The following is a 13,636-nucleotide window of genomic DNA, read 5'->3' as shown; positions in this document are numbered from 1 at the left end:
CTTAAAAGCCAGACACTAAGCAAAAAGTAGGCAAAACCGAGCAAGATGTAATCTCTATCCTGGAAGAACTCCCAAATTCGGGGGGGAAGGACAGACAAGTCAATAAAAAAATGACAAATCAATATAATTGATAAATGAAATTGCTCAAGTTATATGACAATGCACAGAGCTAGAAAGAGGAAGAGATATTTCCAAGAAACATAAGGCAGTATTTTAAACCTAAAGAAAAAAGGGAAAACAAACGCTACACTTAATCTGAGTGCTCCTTTACTGCCCACCATCAAAAATATCATAAACTATTCAATCTTGAATAAGCAACTGTTTAAAAAAAGAGAAAGTTCTCTTAAGAAAATGAAGTATACAGAGAAGAGAACTTACAGGCACTCTTCTAGGTACTTATATAAATTCACTGAAGCTAATGACCCTATGAAGTAGGTAGTATTATTGTCCCATTTTACAGATGAGGAAACGGGCACAGAGAGTTTAAGTAACTTCCCCAAGGGCATACAACTATTAAGTAGGGTACCTGGGATTTGAACACAGGCAAATCTTGGTCTCCAGTTTACAGAAAATGAAAACAGGGCTTTCTACCTACATAGCAAGAAGTATTGGTAGTTAAGAAATCTCTAGGATGTTTCCCGAGAGATTTCAGTATGCAAATGTGTGATGTGCAGATGAAATCTGTTAGAGTCACAGCAGACACAGACAAAAAAGAGACAAACTAGACAGCTAATTGTGCACTTTGATACACTTTACCCCTGGGAATTTACCAAGAGTAGCTTGACAATTAATACGCTACTGCCAATGCCTCCTTGGTAAAGGCTTGCTCCCATTATCTCTGACATTATATTGACAGTAGGCAGCCATCAGTAGGCAGAGTGGGAAAAAAAAACCTATATGATGAAAGATGCTTACAATAATACATGGGTTTTGCTTCCTTTTCTAAACCGCCCCCCACCCCCGCCAAGAACTCTATCTACTCTCACTCCCTCATGCCCTATACTTTCTATCTCTAAAACATGAAATAATGAAAAAAAGCTGAGAACAGAATACACCAAAGTATCTCATTGGAAAGTCCTTTTGAAAGGGCTACTAGGTCTTTCTCCCTTACCCAAATGATCTGAACACCGTAGAAAACTGGCAAAAGTTATGTATCCCAATACTAAAGAAACTGTTTTAATGCTCTTTATTGGTTATTACAACCCCAAAACACTTAATAGGGAATTATGACTTCCACCTGATTTTGAATTTTTTAGTTTAATAGACAGCCTAAAAATACTTGACTTACTAACAAGTAGTAGTGGGGGGTGGCACTTTTAGGAGTATATATACAATATATGCTTCAATATGTGGTTATCACTTTGGTCCTGTTTCTTAATTTCATCACATAGATCTTTTTGTAAGGGCCAATCCATCTTTAAAAAATGTCAATTTGATCCATGTGTGGTGATCACTTCCTAGGTGTAAACATCATTGTTGATACATGCATACCTCTGTGATTCTATCCTATGCTGTTTCAACTATTTGTATTCTACCTGGGATACATAATTACAACAAATGTAGATTTAAATGGTTATTTTAATTTCCTGCAGACACTCATTCAACAGTATTTATTTGGGTGCCTATTATACATAAATTAAGGATGGTCTCAGCTTCATGGCTGTGGTAGGAGCTTTTATAGTGTGGTAGGAGAGGAAGACAATGAAACAAAACAAAGCAAAAGTAAAACTGTGGTAAATGCTGCAGAATGTTAGGAAAATGCATAATGTTAAGGTTTTGACCTAGTCTGGGGGTTCAGAGAAGACTTCTCTTCTCTGAAGGAATGATTAAAGTGTGTTGTGGGGGGGGGGAAGGGCACCCCATGGCTGCAATGCACAGAACAGTAGAGGTTCTATGGTAAGTGCAAAATGAGGCTAGAGGAGTAGACAAGGGCTAGATTATGCAAGACCTCATAAAGGATTTTGGTCTTTACCCTAGGAGCAATGAAAAGCTTATGCTGGATGTTGGTCAGGGGAAGGAAATAGTCAGATACGCCTCTTGAAAAATCATTCTAAATATAATATTAAAACCAGAATGGAAGTGAGAGTGAATGCGAAGAGACTATGTGAGGAAGTTATTCCACCAGGACAGGCGAGAGATAATAGTGGCTTAGACGAGCTAGGTGCAACAAAGACGGATAGGAGTGAACATTTAAGAGATACGTAGGACATAAAACTAATAGGATTTGGTGACAGACTGATTAGTCGTGAAGAATAAAGGACGAGGAGTTATCAGGGATGACACCTAGGTTTCTTATGCAACTGGATGGGGCATGAGAGAGGATATTAGACAAGAGTCAGTGTTTGCTTGTTTTTCTTTCCTCGGGTAGGGAGGATCACAAAGTCCATGTCTGGTCATATTTGGTTTGAGGTGTCTTTGAGATATCCAGATGAAGTTATCATGCTCCAACTAGCTCTGGAGCTCAGAACAAAGGTCTATATTGGAGATAAAAACATGCGAATCATCTGTGTACAGGCCATCTCGAATTTCCTTTCTAAAGCTGTTAATCACAGTCCCTTGTCACAGTGTAGACACATTAATTATTTGTCCATCTTCCCCATTAAACCCTAAGCTCCATGAAAGCAGTGACCACTTCTATTTTGATTCTTTTACCTCAGCTCCTCACATAGTCCTTACACTTATCAGGGTATCAATAAATAATATTTACATGAGATAATGAACAATGTAACACATACTTTAATCAATAATGACAGAATTAGAGAAATAATAACTAGAAATTATTAATTTTCAGCATAATTTGAAAAACTCAATTTTCAGTATAAGGAAAGGTGATATAGGTGAACAACACATTTTATAAATTTATTACTTATTTAGTACTATGTTATATATAATATTATTTATAATATCTTATGTATCTATATACATATATTTCCCCTTCAGGGAAAAGTAATAAAATTTTCTAGGTATTTATCCGTTACCAATTAAAGCATAAACTAAACTGGAAGAAAATACAGTTTGATATGCAACAAAAATGCAATTATCTTTGTTATTAAAAGCCAACTTGGCTTAGGACTTCCTGTACCTTTAAAAATGCCAACAGAATATAAACTTTTACTATTAAAAGGGATATACACACTTTTAACAACACTTAGTGTTGTTAAATCTCACACAAGTCTCAAAGTATTTTATTTATTCATTGGTATTAACCCAACAGATAGCATTTTTGTATCTCTATTTTACTGACAAGAAATCTGAAGCATGAAAGTTTTTGAGAGTTACCAAAAGCACTATAATACTTGCTAAAAAAAAGAAAAACCCTTTGGCAATATATATTTTAATCTCTATGGACAAAATAACAGGCTAAGTGCCATTTCCATTAAAATTAAATTGAATACTGCATATTTTACATATAATTGGCTACCTTTATTTTGCTTTCCTTGCTTTTTATCATGATCTCCCATTGAGACAGGATCTACCAAGAAACACTACACTTAATGAAAAAGGTCAAAAGGAGTAAGATCCCACTGAAATACCCTTTTTTTTTTTTAAGTTACTGATAGTTATTTCATTACTACTTCATTTGGTTTTGTGAATATGAAAAGCATGTAAGTAATAATTTTAACAAAAGATTCATTTTGGGGCATACCATTCACTTCTAACTTTGAATGGAAATAGAACACAATTCATCTTAAACATCAATGTAGTCAACAATATAAAAAGAGGCATTTCTAAATCCTCTTTGGTTTTCAACTTCCAAGAAATATTTTAACATTTATATATTAAAGCTGAAGAATGTTATTACGTTGCTCAAAGTATATATACTTTTGTATATAACCACAGTCTGGGAATTTTAAGTAAATATAATGAAGAGTACAAAATACAGTGTAGGATGATGTCAGACACTAGCAAACAATATCAATGCTTTTTAAATTACATTAAAGAGAAAATATCCTAAAATGAAAAAGGAAAAACTATAAAAAATGTTTTGGAAGAGGTTGTGGTTGGCCATTTATTACTTTTTTGTATTAGAGTTAATATTCTAAAAAGGTCTACAAAAAGCTGAACAACCTCTCGAGCTTTGAATTCATGGCACTGACCTTAGGACTTCCTCAGAATGATTTTTAATGCACTGTTATTAGTAAAACCTGTTCAAACACATGCCCCATCTGCCAGCACCCCATCTGCAAGAGAGCTTCTTATTCTTGTAGACAGTACAACTTCTGCTTGCTTCCTTCTCTACATACCAGCTGTATGGTAATGAGTATGAGCAGCTGAAAATACTGCATGATAACAAAGCTAATATGAAAACGGCAGAACACCACTTCCCCTCAATGTAGCAGTTGCAGCATGCACACTGCAGATAAGCTACTATACAGAGGTGGGGTGGGTGAGAATTTCATTTGTGTGTATGGGGGGCCGGGGAGTGCGTGTGTATGCGCGTGGGCATGCGCGTGTACAGGTGTGTGTGTGTGTGTTAAATATGGGGTTTCCATGTAATTAAAAAATAAAGAGAGCTAAAAGCAGCACAGGGTACCAAAGAAAGATCTAAATTTCTAAGCACTTTTGTTAAGACTTGTGAATCAATTCTTTAAATGTTTTAAGTCTCAATTCTTATACAGTAATGATATTCCAAGGGCCATTTTGACAAGCTAGTTTTCAAAGATGTTAACAAGTATGTTCCATTTCCTAATTAACTTATTTTGCGGCCTCTAGGGAAAGAAATGGAGTCAGAGCTTAAAATCACAATGGAAACTCTTTGCTAGACATTTTAGCGTCAATCAATAAATTCTGTTTTTAATTCTTACGTAGCAATTTAAACTGTTTTAATTTAATGGTATTTGAAGCCAACAAATTTATTCTAAACATCTGAGAGACTCCAAACAAAATACTAAGATAGCACGTTACCTTAATTTAGTAAGACATAATGGGGTTAATTTTTACACATGTGATAGTCACACTGAATGAATCTACATAATGTAAGTAGAACCAAACACATTAACTTTTTATGTGCAGTAGCTATCCATTTAGAGATTAACAGTCATTCAGGAAACTATTTAAGAAAAATGACTATTCAAAATTGGTGCTATGCATTTTCTTTCACAATTTGAAGAAATTAAAAATGAAAAAATATTCAAAACACTAACCATAAGTAAAAGAAATAATCATGTCAGGAGAATTAATTATAATTTTTACCAACATTTCTAAAAAAAGTCTTGTGAACTTCATAACAGATTTTAAGTTCTTATTACAGAACGATACTTCTTTTTTCTATAGGTTATTTCATTTTATTCTTACAATAATCCTATGAAGTAGGTACTTCTATCTCCATTTTACAGATGAGGCTTAGTAAGTGGTGAAGCTAAGAACGTAATCCCAAGTCTAAATGACTATCATCTATGCTGTTAAGCACTCCGCTATTCTGCTATAAACTCCATGAGGGTGAGGAGTTAAGACTGTTGCATTTACTGTTGTACTCCAAATGCCTAAAGCAGTCCTGGACTCATAAAAGTTATTGAATGAATAAATGGAAAAGAAAACTACTCAGTTGTTTTTAAATATAAATCCATTTAAATGGAAAAAAAAATTGAAGAATATTAAAATAAGATTGTTTAGTAATCTAAGTTTTGTTCACTTGTCAGATTGAAAAATTAAGACTTTATTAAAAAAATTCTCATAGTTAAACATCCATTTTTGAAAAGGTTGGTACAGAATGAATAACAGCAAAATTGCACTAATTTTAGTGCTTGCTTCGGCAGCACATATACTAAAATTGAAACAATACCGAGAAAATCAGCATGGCTCCTGCACAAGGATGACACACAAATTCGTGAAGCATTCCGTATTTTTTTTTTAAAAAAGGAGCAAAATTGTACTGATTTTAGCATTTTGCCTATTTTTTGCAAATCCACTTACCTGTCCTCATTTTTACTGTCTAACAATAAAAGTACATTTTTTCTTGTTAACAAGCTTAACGTATTCCTTGACTTCAAATATAAATCAAGGCCATGAGCTTCCATAATATAAAAGCTTTTGTATAATATATATATAAAAACCTGAATTGAAAGACTAGTTCCAACTTAAATAGTCCCATTCATCCTTTAAAATGTAAGACATATAGCTACATTTTTGCAAAGAAGAATGAACTTTTAACACCACTTACTGATTCAGAAATCCCACAAATTCAGACAAGATTTACAAAAACAGTACTATACTGCCCCTACATGTTCAAACTAGTAGCAACAATGACATTTTAAAATCCAAAGTGATAATGCAGAGATTTCTGTGGATTATTGAAAAGCTGTTTAAGCTTAAATTGTTCCCAAGTGAACTATATGAAATCACGCACACATAAAAATGTAATTAAATATAGGAATAACCCACAAGTTTCAATTTTCATTTTCAATACTAGCAAGGAGAAAAAAATGTAAGAGAATTTCATCCAACATTATATTTTTTCTCTCAAAACAGATTTCCCTATTATTGCATGAAAATATCATAAAATAACGATAAATAGCTAGCCGTGTGATTTTAGAGTCAGTATTAATGTATTAACGTTTGAGAAATACTTGCTCCTACTTGCTTTTCCTTGACATCTAAATAAATGTCAATAAAGTTTATAAACATAGAGACCAAAGTCACAAGAGAAAACCTTATTAATCTCAGATTTACTTTTTTATTTTCTCACAATTTAGGAATAAAACACTATATATGCAAATAAAGAGATGGGCTGCATCAATAGATACTTGGAAATACTGAATTATAACTCCTAACATTTAGAATGTTGTTGACTTTACCACAAATGGTAGTCCTTTCTGCTATTACTTCTATGGTGAAATTTCTATCATATTAAAAAAGTCTTAGGGGCACCTGGGTGGCTTAGTCGTTAAGCATCTGCCTTCAGCTCAGGTCATGATCCCAGGGTCCTGGGATCAAGCCCCGCACTGGGATCCCTGCTCAGCGGGAAGCCTGCTTCTCCCTCTGCCTGCTGCTCCCCCTGCTTGTGTTCTCTCTTTGTCAAATAAATAAAATCTTTAAATTATATATGTATTATTTATACCTACCATAAACGTATCTACTATAAATTATATCTACCATTATTTAGCTGGTTTATTTGTGAAACACACATTAATTTATGCAACTTCCCACAAGTCAGAGAGAGGGCCAAGAACTCTAATCTGACCCAGGAACAATCCAGAAAGAGATCACTAGGTAAGCCCGGTAGGATATTAAAGTTTCCAAGAATATGAAAAAAATGAAATAAAATAGAAGGATCATATTTAATCTTTCAGAACCTCAAAATACTATTCCACACTAGATACTATCTAACAGCATCTGAAAACCAGTAGATTATACATATCAATAAAGTCACCAACATAATCCTACCAAGTCAGAGAGTGTGTCATATCTATGCATGCACATCTATGTAGGTACCCATATATACATATGGAGAAACTAAAAGACAAATTACCACCAGTTGATTTAGAAAAATGTACCACTGAATAAAGGAGTCTGGTGACACACTGTATATTGGAACAGACCAAACATGCTGTCCACTCCTAAGCAGAATTCTCAGGGTCACTAAAATGTTAAATTATATAAAAGGTTGGACCTTTTCTGCTTTGTTCACTAATGTATCTGAAGTGCCCAGAACTGAGCCTGGCAATTAATGTTTATTTGTTGAATAAATTAATTAACCCATGTTCCTCTGATTTTGATATGTGACTATAAAATGGGAACAATGAGATAAATCTCTCAGAGACAGAGAAGCATCTATAGCCTCCCTAAGGGAAGGAAGGTCTCTGCCTTACTCATCTTCATTATACTAGTGACACATACAGGGAGTATGCCTAATACGTATTAGCAAAATAAAAATTAATTTAGTGGTATTAATTTTCCATGAAGTAAAAAAGTGGTAGAGGTTCTCATTCCTCATTTAACATATATGTCTGCTAACAAGAGTTGCATTTACTCACTGAAGAAAAATAATATATAAGCTCTGAACGACCATATTATATGGAGCTGCCTATAACTAGGTTAGTAAAATTTAGGTATTCATTTATATAATGTATGTTTTAAAGCATTTAAATATGCACATACTCAGAGACTTAAGGCTTTGACTACTTTGACATTTCAAAGTGTATTCCATTTTTTGTATGTGGGTGATAGCTGTAAACTCAAAGGTCTGTGGAGTTAGTTCCACAATTTTAGAGAAAGCTGTGTTGCTGACTTCAGAACTTTTTGGAGTTTAGAAAAGTAATATGGTACATACATATTCTGAACACTTCCAGTATTATACATTAATATTTTTGCAGCAAAGTTCATGACTATTCAGATAAATAATAAAACTGACTATTTTAAGTTACTTAGAGTTAGGTTTGGCTAACTTTAAAAACATTCTTAGCTCTCAGGGCTTGCTGGACCTCTGTCTGCAGACAAGGGACAGTGAGTTTATTTCATACTTGTTTACCTTGCCAGGACTTAACAGCAAGTTTATTTTTTAGCATATTTTTCATCTGTCTTCCATACTACATCTTAATAGCCTTGCCCTGTGATGTTAAAATTACTAAACTATTTGAACAGATTGTTATCTATCAACAACAGGGATAACAATTCATGGCAGTTATTTCTACAATGTAGTTGTAGACTTACACATCATTATAATTTGTTTTACATTCATATCTGACAACTGAGGCACAACCTAATACTAACACATCTCTTGATGACAAACACAAAAACATCTAGAAAGCAATGTTATCAGTAATTAGATACTGAAGCCATCACGAATTGTGAGAACAAAGTAAGAATTTAAAAGTATTTAAAAACCCAGGATTACACAGCAAAAGTTAACCCTTCCAACATCTGGAAATTAAGGATCTGTTCACTCAACAAACCTTACCAAGGTCAGTTTACCACAGTGTTTGTGATGCTAGGTCTAGACACCTGAGGCAGAATCTCAGCTCCATCACTAGCTCTAGGGCAAGTTATGTAACCTTGCTATGCCTCAGATTCCTCATCTGTAAAATAGGGATAATATAATACAACACCTACTTCACAAGGTTATCTTAAGGATTATATGAATTCATATGTGGAAAGTATAGTGCTTCCTCTGCACCCCAAGTTAGACTCTATACTATGACCCTATTTTGTTGTCATCAAAACACTAACATTAGTAACTACTTTTCTGTTTCCATAAAGTATAACCTAAGCTCCATGAGGGCATGGACTCTATCTAGTTCACTGTTAACAGCCATAGGTTCTAGAAAATTTTCCAACTCTGTTCTAAGTGCTCAATACATATTTTTTGGCTGATATTATTACTGATAAATGTCATGTCAAGATATAAGCAAGTAATTTGCAGCAGTATAAATAACATGAAAGGCCGAGATGTGAGCGCAAGCAATAATACAAGTTCCTTCTGTCCATCACTTCTCTGATCCTCTGCTTAGCAAATACCCTTCATGTTTTAATTCAAAGTTACTGTGAAGCCTTTCCTGAGTCATTTGCTTTGAGACTTGGGTGACCCTCTCATGCTCCCACAGTACTTTATACATGAGGGCATTTAAGCAAAATTATAGCTTCGTACTATAAAGGTTTGTTTATGGTTTTTACCACTAGACTGTCTACGATGCATAAAGGATCGTGATTTTTCACTTCTGTATATCCACAGGTACAGGGGATGAAGAATCATCACCTTTTTATTTATAGCTAGTATCCTGCACAGTACAGAGAATAGGACCGCAAGAAAATTTGTAATTTATACTTTGTTTACTCAAGTTTATGCATGACACATGAAACATTCTTAAGAAGAAAAGGACTGATAGGATTTAAAATAGAATGGTCTGATATGTGGTAACTAATCACTTTACTGATAAAATAAGTAGTGACAATAAACCATATCAGATCAGTTGAAAATGCCAATTGTTCCCCAGTTCCAATGGAATACGTGTGTAAGGAAAATAACTGAAGGAAGTCACATTTTAGTTTACTCAAAAAAAAAATCAGGTACCCTATTAAAATCTCCCTCCAAACTTGCTCATCTCACCACCCTGTTCTTTCTTCTCTCCAAAGTATTGTAATTTTTTTTCCTTTATTTCAGCTTTTCTGACATTTTTTGGCTACTGTAGAATCTCAAAAGTATCATCAAAATGACTTTACCCTATGTTTGTTTCTCCTTCGTTTTCAAAATTGGTAAGTAGTAATTACTTTTAAAATTAAGTGTCAAACTGTATCTTGAGTTTATTTAAATTTAGAAAATGAAATATTCAAAATCACAGCTGCACAGTCATTTAAAAACATTTAGTAAACAAAAAACATGCCATATTCTTAACAGTACAAAAACTCCTTCAGAATCTTCCAAGTTTAACACATACTTCAATGAATTAGTCATAAGAATATTTATACTAACTTTCTTCTGCATATCACTAGGAGCATAAAAAAGAGATTAAAGATAATTTCTGAACTCTAAGAGTTTATAGCCTAATTGAGGAGACAAGATAACTATATGGAATAACATCACCGGGCAGTACATATTTGCCTAAGGGCCAAAGGTAATGGCAACAATTACAATATGTTCTACTAATGGATGAGGACAACGGTGGATGCAATCAGTGCCAGGACAACCAGAGAAGGAAGCTAGACTGTGAGGTCATGGGAAGGACCTAGAAAGAAAGAGGCACAAATGTAACTGGTGGACACTTGGAACAGACCAGTCTGGGGGAGAGATGGAGGATGCTGGCTTTTTAAAGGTTTCAAATTTCTGTATGTTGGGGAAACATCCATCTATTTCTAATTGGCTAAGAGTTCCATGAAACGGATATTGAGTTTCATGAATGCCTTTCAGGCATCAAGACATTTTAAAAGAGCAGACTTGCTACAACTATTTTCAATAAGAATTAATCACGGCTGGACTAGATTAAAAAAAAAAAAAAAGGTAAACCTGGATTGGGGCAAAGGGCAAAGCTATGTCAGAAATGTAAAACTAAGTAGTAGTGCTCTAAGAAATAGACCAGTATTTCTGGCAGCTGCTCTTGTTAGTATGAGAAGTACTCTTGTCGTAGATATTATTAATAGCAATATACTTTGGAAGGGGCTGTCATTTATACTGTGCAAATATCACACTAAAATTCAGAAATATAAAAGGATAAACTAAGGTGATGCAAAAACTGAAATAACCCTAAGACTTGCAGTAAAAATGTAATAAATCATAAAACTATACACGTGGATCATCTGTTTAGATAAAAACACAGATTATAGTTTTAAAACTATGGGAGGAGAAGAAAATTATAGTTGAAGATAATATAGGTGACAGGTCTATGACAAATATTTTCCAGAAAGAATAAAAAATAGAATCACATGAGCAACAACTAATTTCTTGATCTATTTACATATTTTTCTCCCGAAGCTATAAGTATAAACCTATCTCATTATTTTTTCAAAAGGAAAAAAATTCCCTATGATAAAAAACCTAGAATAATTAGAAATACAATGACATAGTATTAACTAAGTAAAATCCACAAAACTTTATCACATAGGAATAAATTTTCTTAGAATATGATTTCTTTCTCTTTAAACAACAATAGAAATCCCTCATGCTGGTTTTTAATTGGTATAAACTTTCTGGAAAACAATTTAACAGTATTTTTCAAGAATCTAAAGAAGTTCATACTCCTTGACCCAATAATTCTACTTCTAGAAATCTGTGTATAGAGATGTTTAAGATTCATGTATAAAAAAGTTCAAAGCAGGTCACTGTCTAAATGAACAATAGTAGGAAAACTATGGAACATTCATTTAGCAGATTATATATTTTTAAGTAACTACAATTATGGGAAACCACTAACAATATATTAACAATGAATTAAAGTACCAATATTGCTAAAAAATTATTTAAAGTTGTTACTGTGGTTATTTTTGAGCAGTGGAATTACTGATACTTTAGGAAATTGCAAAGGAAAATATTTTTCTAAATTTTACATATTGAATATGTCTTATTTCTGTAAAGTGAAGTAAAAGATATTAATTACTGAAAGAAAATTAAAATTCCTTATATCACCATTCAATTTGGAGAATTTGGGAGATTATTAAATTCAGAAGGGTAATAATTCACAAGTTGGCTTTAGCAAAAGAGTTTATGATGGCCTACTTTGGGGGTACATACAAAATCTTTCCACAAATGAAACTTACTGTAGGGTAAATAATTAGACATGTTGTTTTTTTTTAAACAAAGGTAATACAACTATTTGACAAAACTGGCAGACCTTTGCTGAAAAGGGCCTAATAGACTGGTCAATAGTCTATGAAAGGAGCATAACAGATTAAAATTATAAACTGCTTAAATTAACTGAGTATTATACATATAAAAACAGCTAATTAGATTATGCCTGAATGTGCTTAAAATTTAGAATATAGGTTTGTCTAGTATCATTGATAACTCAACAATGAAGAAAAAACTGAAACTCAAAACAGCACTGAAGCTAAGAGAGGTACAATGCTGTTTTAAATTTTTGTCCTCATTGTCAAAAGTGCTGGTTGAGCAAACTGATGAGAATGATACTGCACTGCAGTTTGAGGATGGTTAACCTGTCCAGACAAGCTGCTCTCAGTTGTTGCCTGCCAAATACAGACCCTGAGGTATCACAAAGATTCTCTTCTTGACCAAACTCTAGATAGGCTCCGCTGAGCTCTTTTTCAACTAGGCCCTGTCCTTGGGCATGTTGTCAAGAGCAAGAATCCTACTCAGTTTAAGCACAATCCTCCAATCTTGGTATCTGACCACCTTCCATAACTGCTGGGTTCCTCATCCTCTATCATCCTCCACGTGATGTCTGACCACCTTGGTTAAACTGGTTTAGCCAGAATCCCCCCTACCGATGTTTCCTCTTAGTAATTTTCTACCCACTGACCCCCTCCCAACTGTTCCTTGGCTATAAATTCTCACTTTTCTTTACTGTATTTGGAGTTGAGCCCAATCTCCCTCCCCTACTACAAAACCCCTTTGTAGTAGTCCCTATCCCCCTATCACCACAGTACCCCTGAATAAAGTCTATCTTGCCGTTTTAACAAGTGTCATGAATAATTTTTTCTTTAACAGGTATCATCCCTCAGCTTACAAAAACAACAGACAAACATGCATACTGTTCAAACATTTCCAGTTTTTTATTACTATAATTATTGCATAATCTGTAAGATAACTTTATAAGTGAAACATCTTCAAAGAGATTACAGCAAAAACCCTGTACTTATAAATGCTCTATGCTATCAAAAGTTATTTGTAAGTTACTTGTTTTAATCTTTGAATCTATTTTCTCACAGAAACAATGTCAACAATGATAGGCTCCCAGGCTTCCCTCCAAAATATTAATAGTCGTTGAAAAGTGTTAGTTCACATGAGAACAAACTGTATAAAGAGAATGGCTACTGCTGTTAGCTGCAGCATTAGTGAACTCTGCAGCTAAATGTCAGCTTTACTATTTACCAAGAAAACGGAAGAGTTGCTGGTTTGAGCCTCCATCTTCTAGTCTACTGAATGGAGAGAATACCTAATTTAAAGTACTTAACAAACACTTAAGTCATTCAAGCATTATGTGGGTTAAAATATACAAAACAGTGCCTAGAATACACAGTGGGTTCTTTTAGA

At 33.8% G+C, this 13,636-nt stretch overlaps 1 protein-coding gene and 1 non-coding gene across 2 annotated transcripts in view; one reads left to right on the top strand and one right to left on the bottom strand.

Annotated features, from left to right (window-relative positions):
• FBXW7 (F-box and WD repeat domain containing 7) overlaps window positions 1-13,636 on the bottom strand; it is a 219,414-nt gene that overhangs the window by 44,501 nt on the left and 161,277 nt on the right. The window lies entirely within an intron of this gene.
• Window positions 5,741-5,847, top strand: LOC115940462 (U6 spliceosomal RNA). Its single transcript, XR_004075211.1, has one exon. It is a non-coding gene; the product is annotated as a U6 spliceosomal RNA (small nuclear RNA).

This window comes from Leptonychotes weddellii, chromosome 2 (assembly GCF_054177405.1).
Source record: "Leptonychotes weddellii isolate Sample4059 chromosome 2, ASM5417740v2, whole genome shotgun sequence".
Lineage (NCBI taxonomy): Eukaryota > Metazoa > Chordata > Mammalia > Carnivora > Phocidae > Leptonychotes > Leptonychotes weddellii.
Note: the sequence above shows the minus strand (reverse complement) of the source record. Positions and strands in the feature narration are given on the sequence as shown.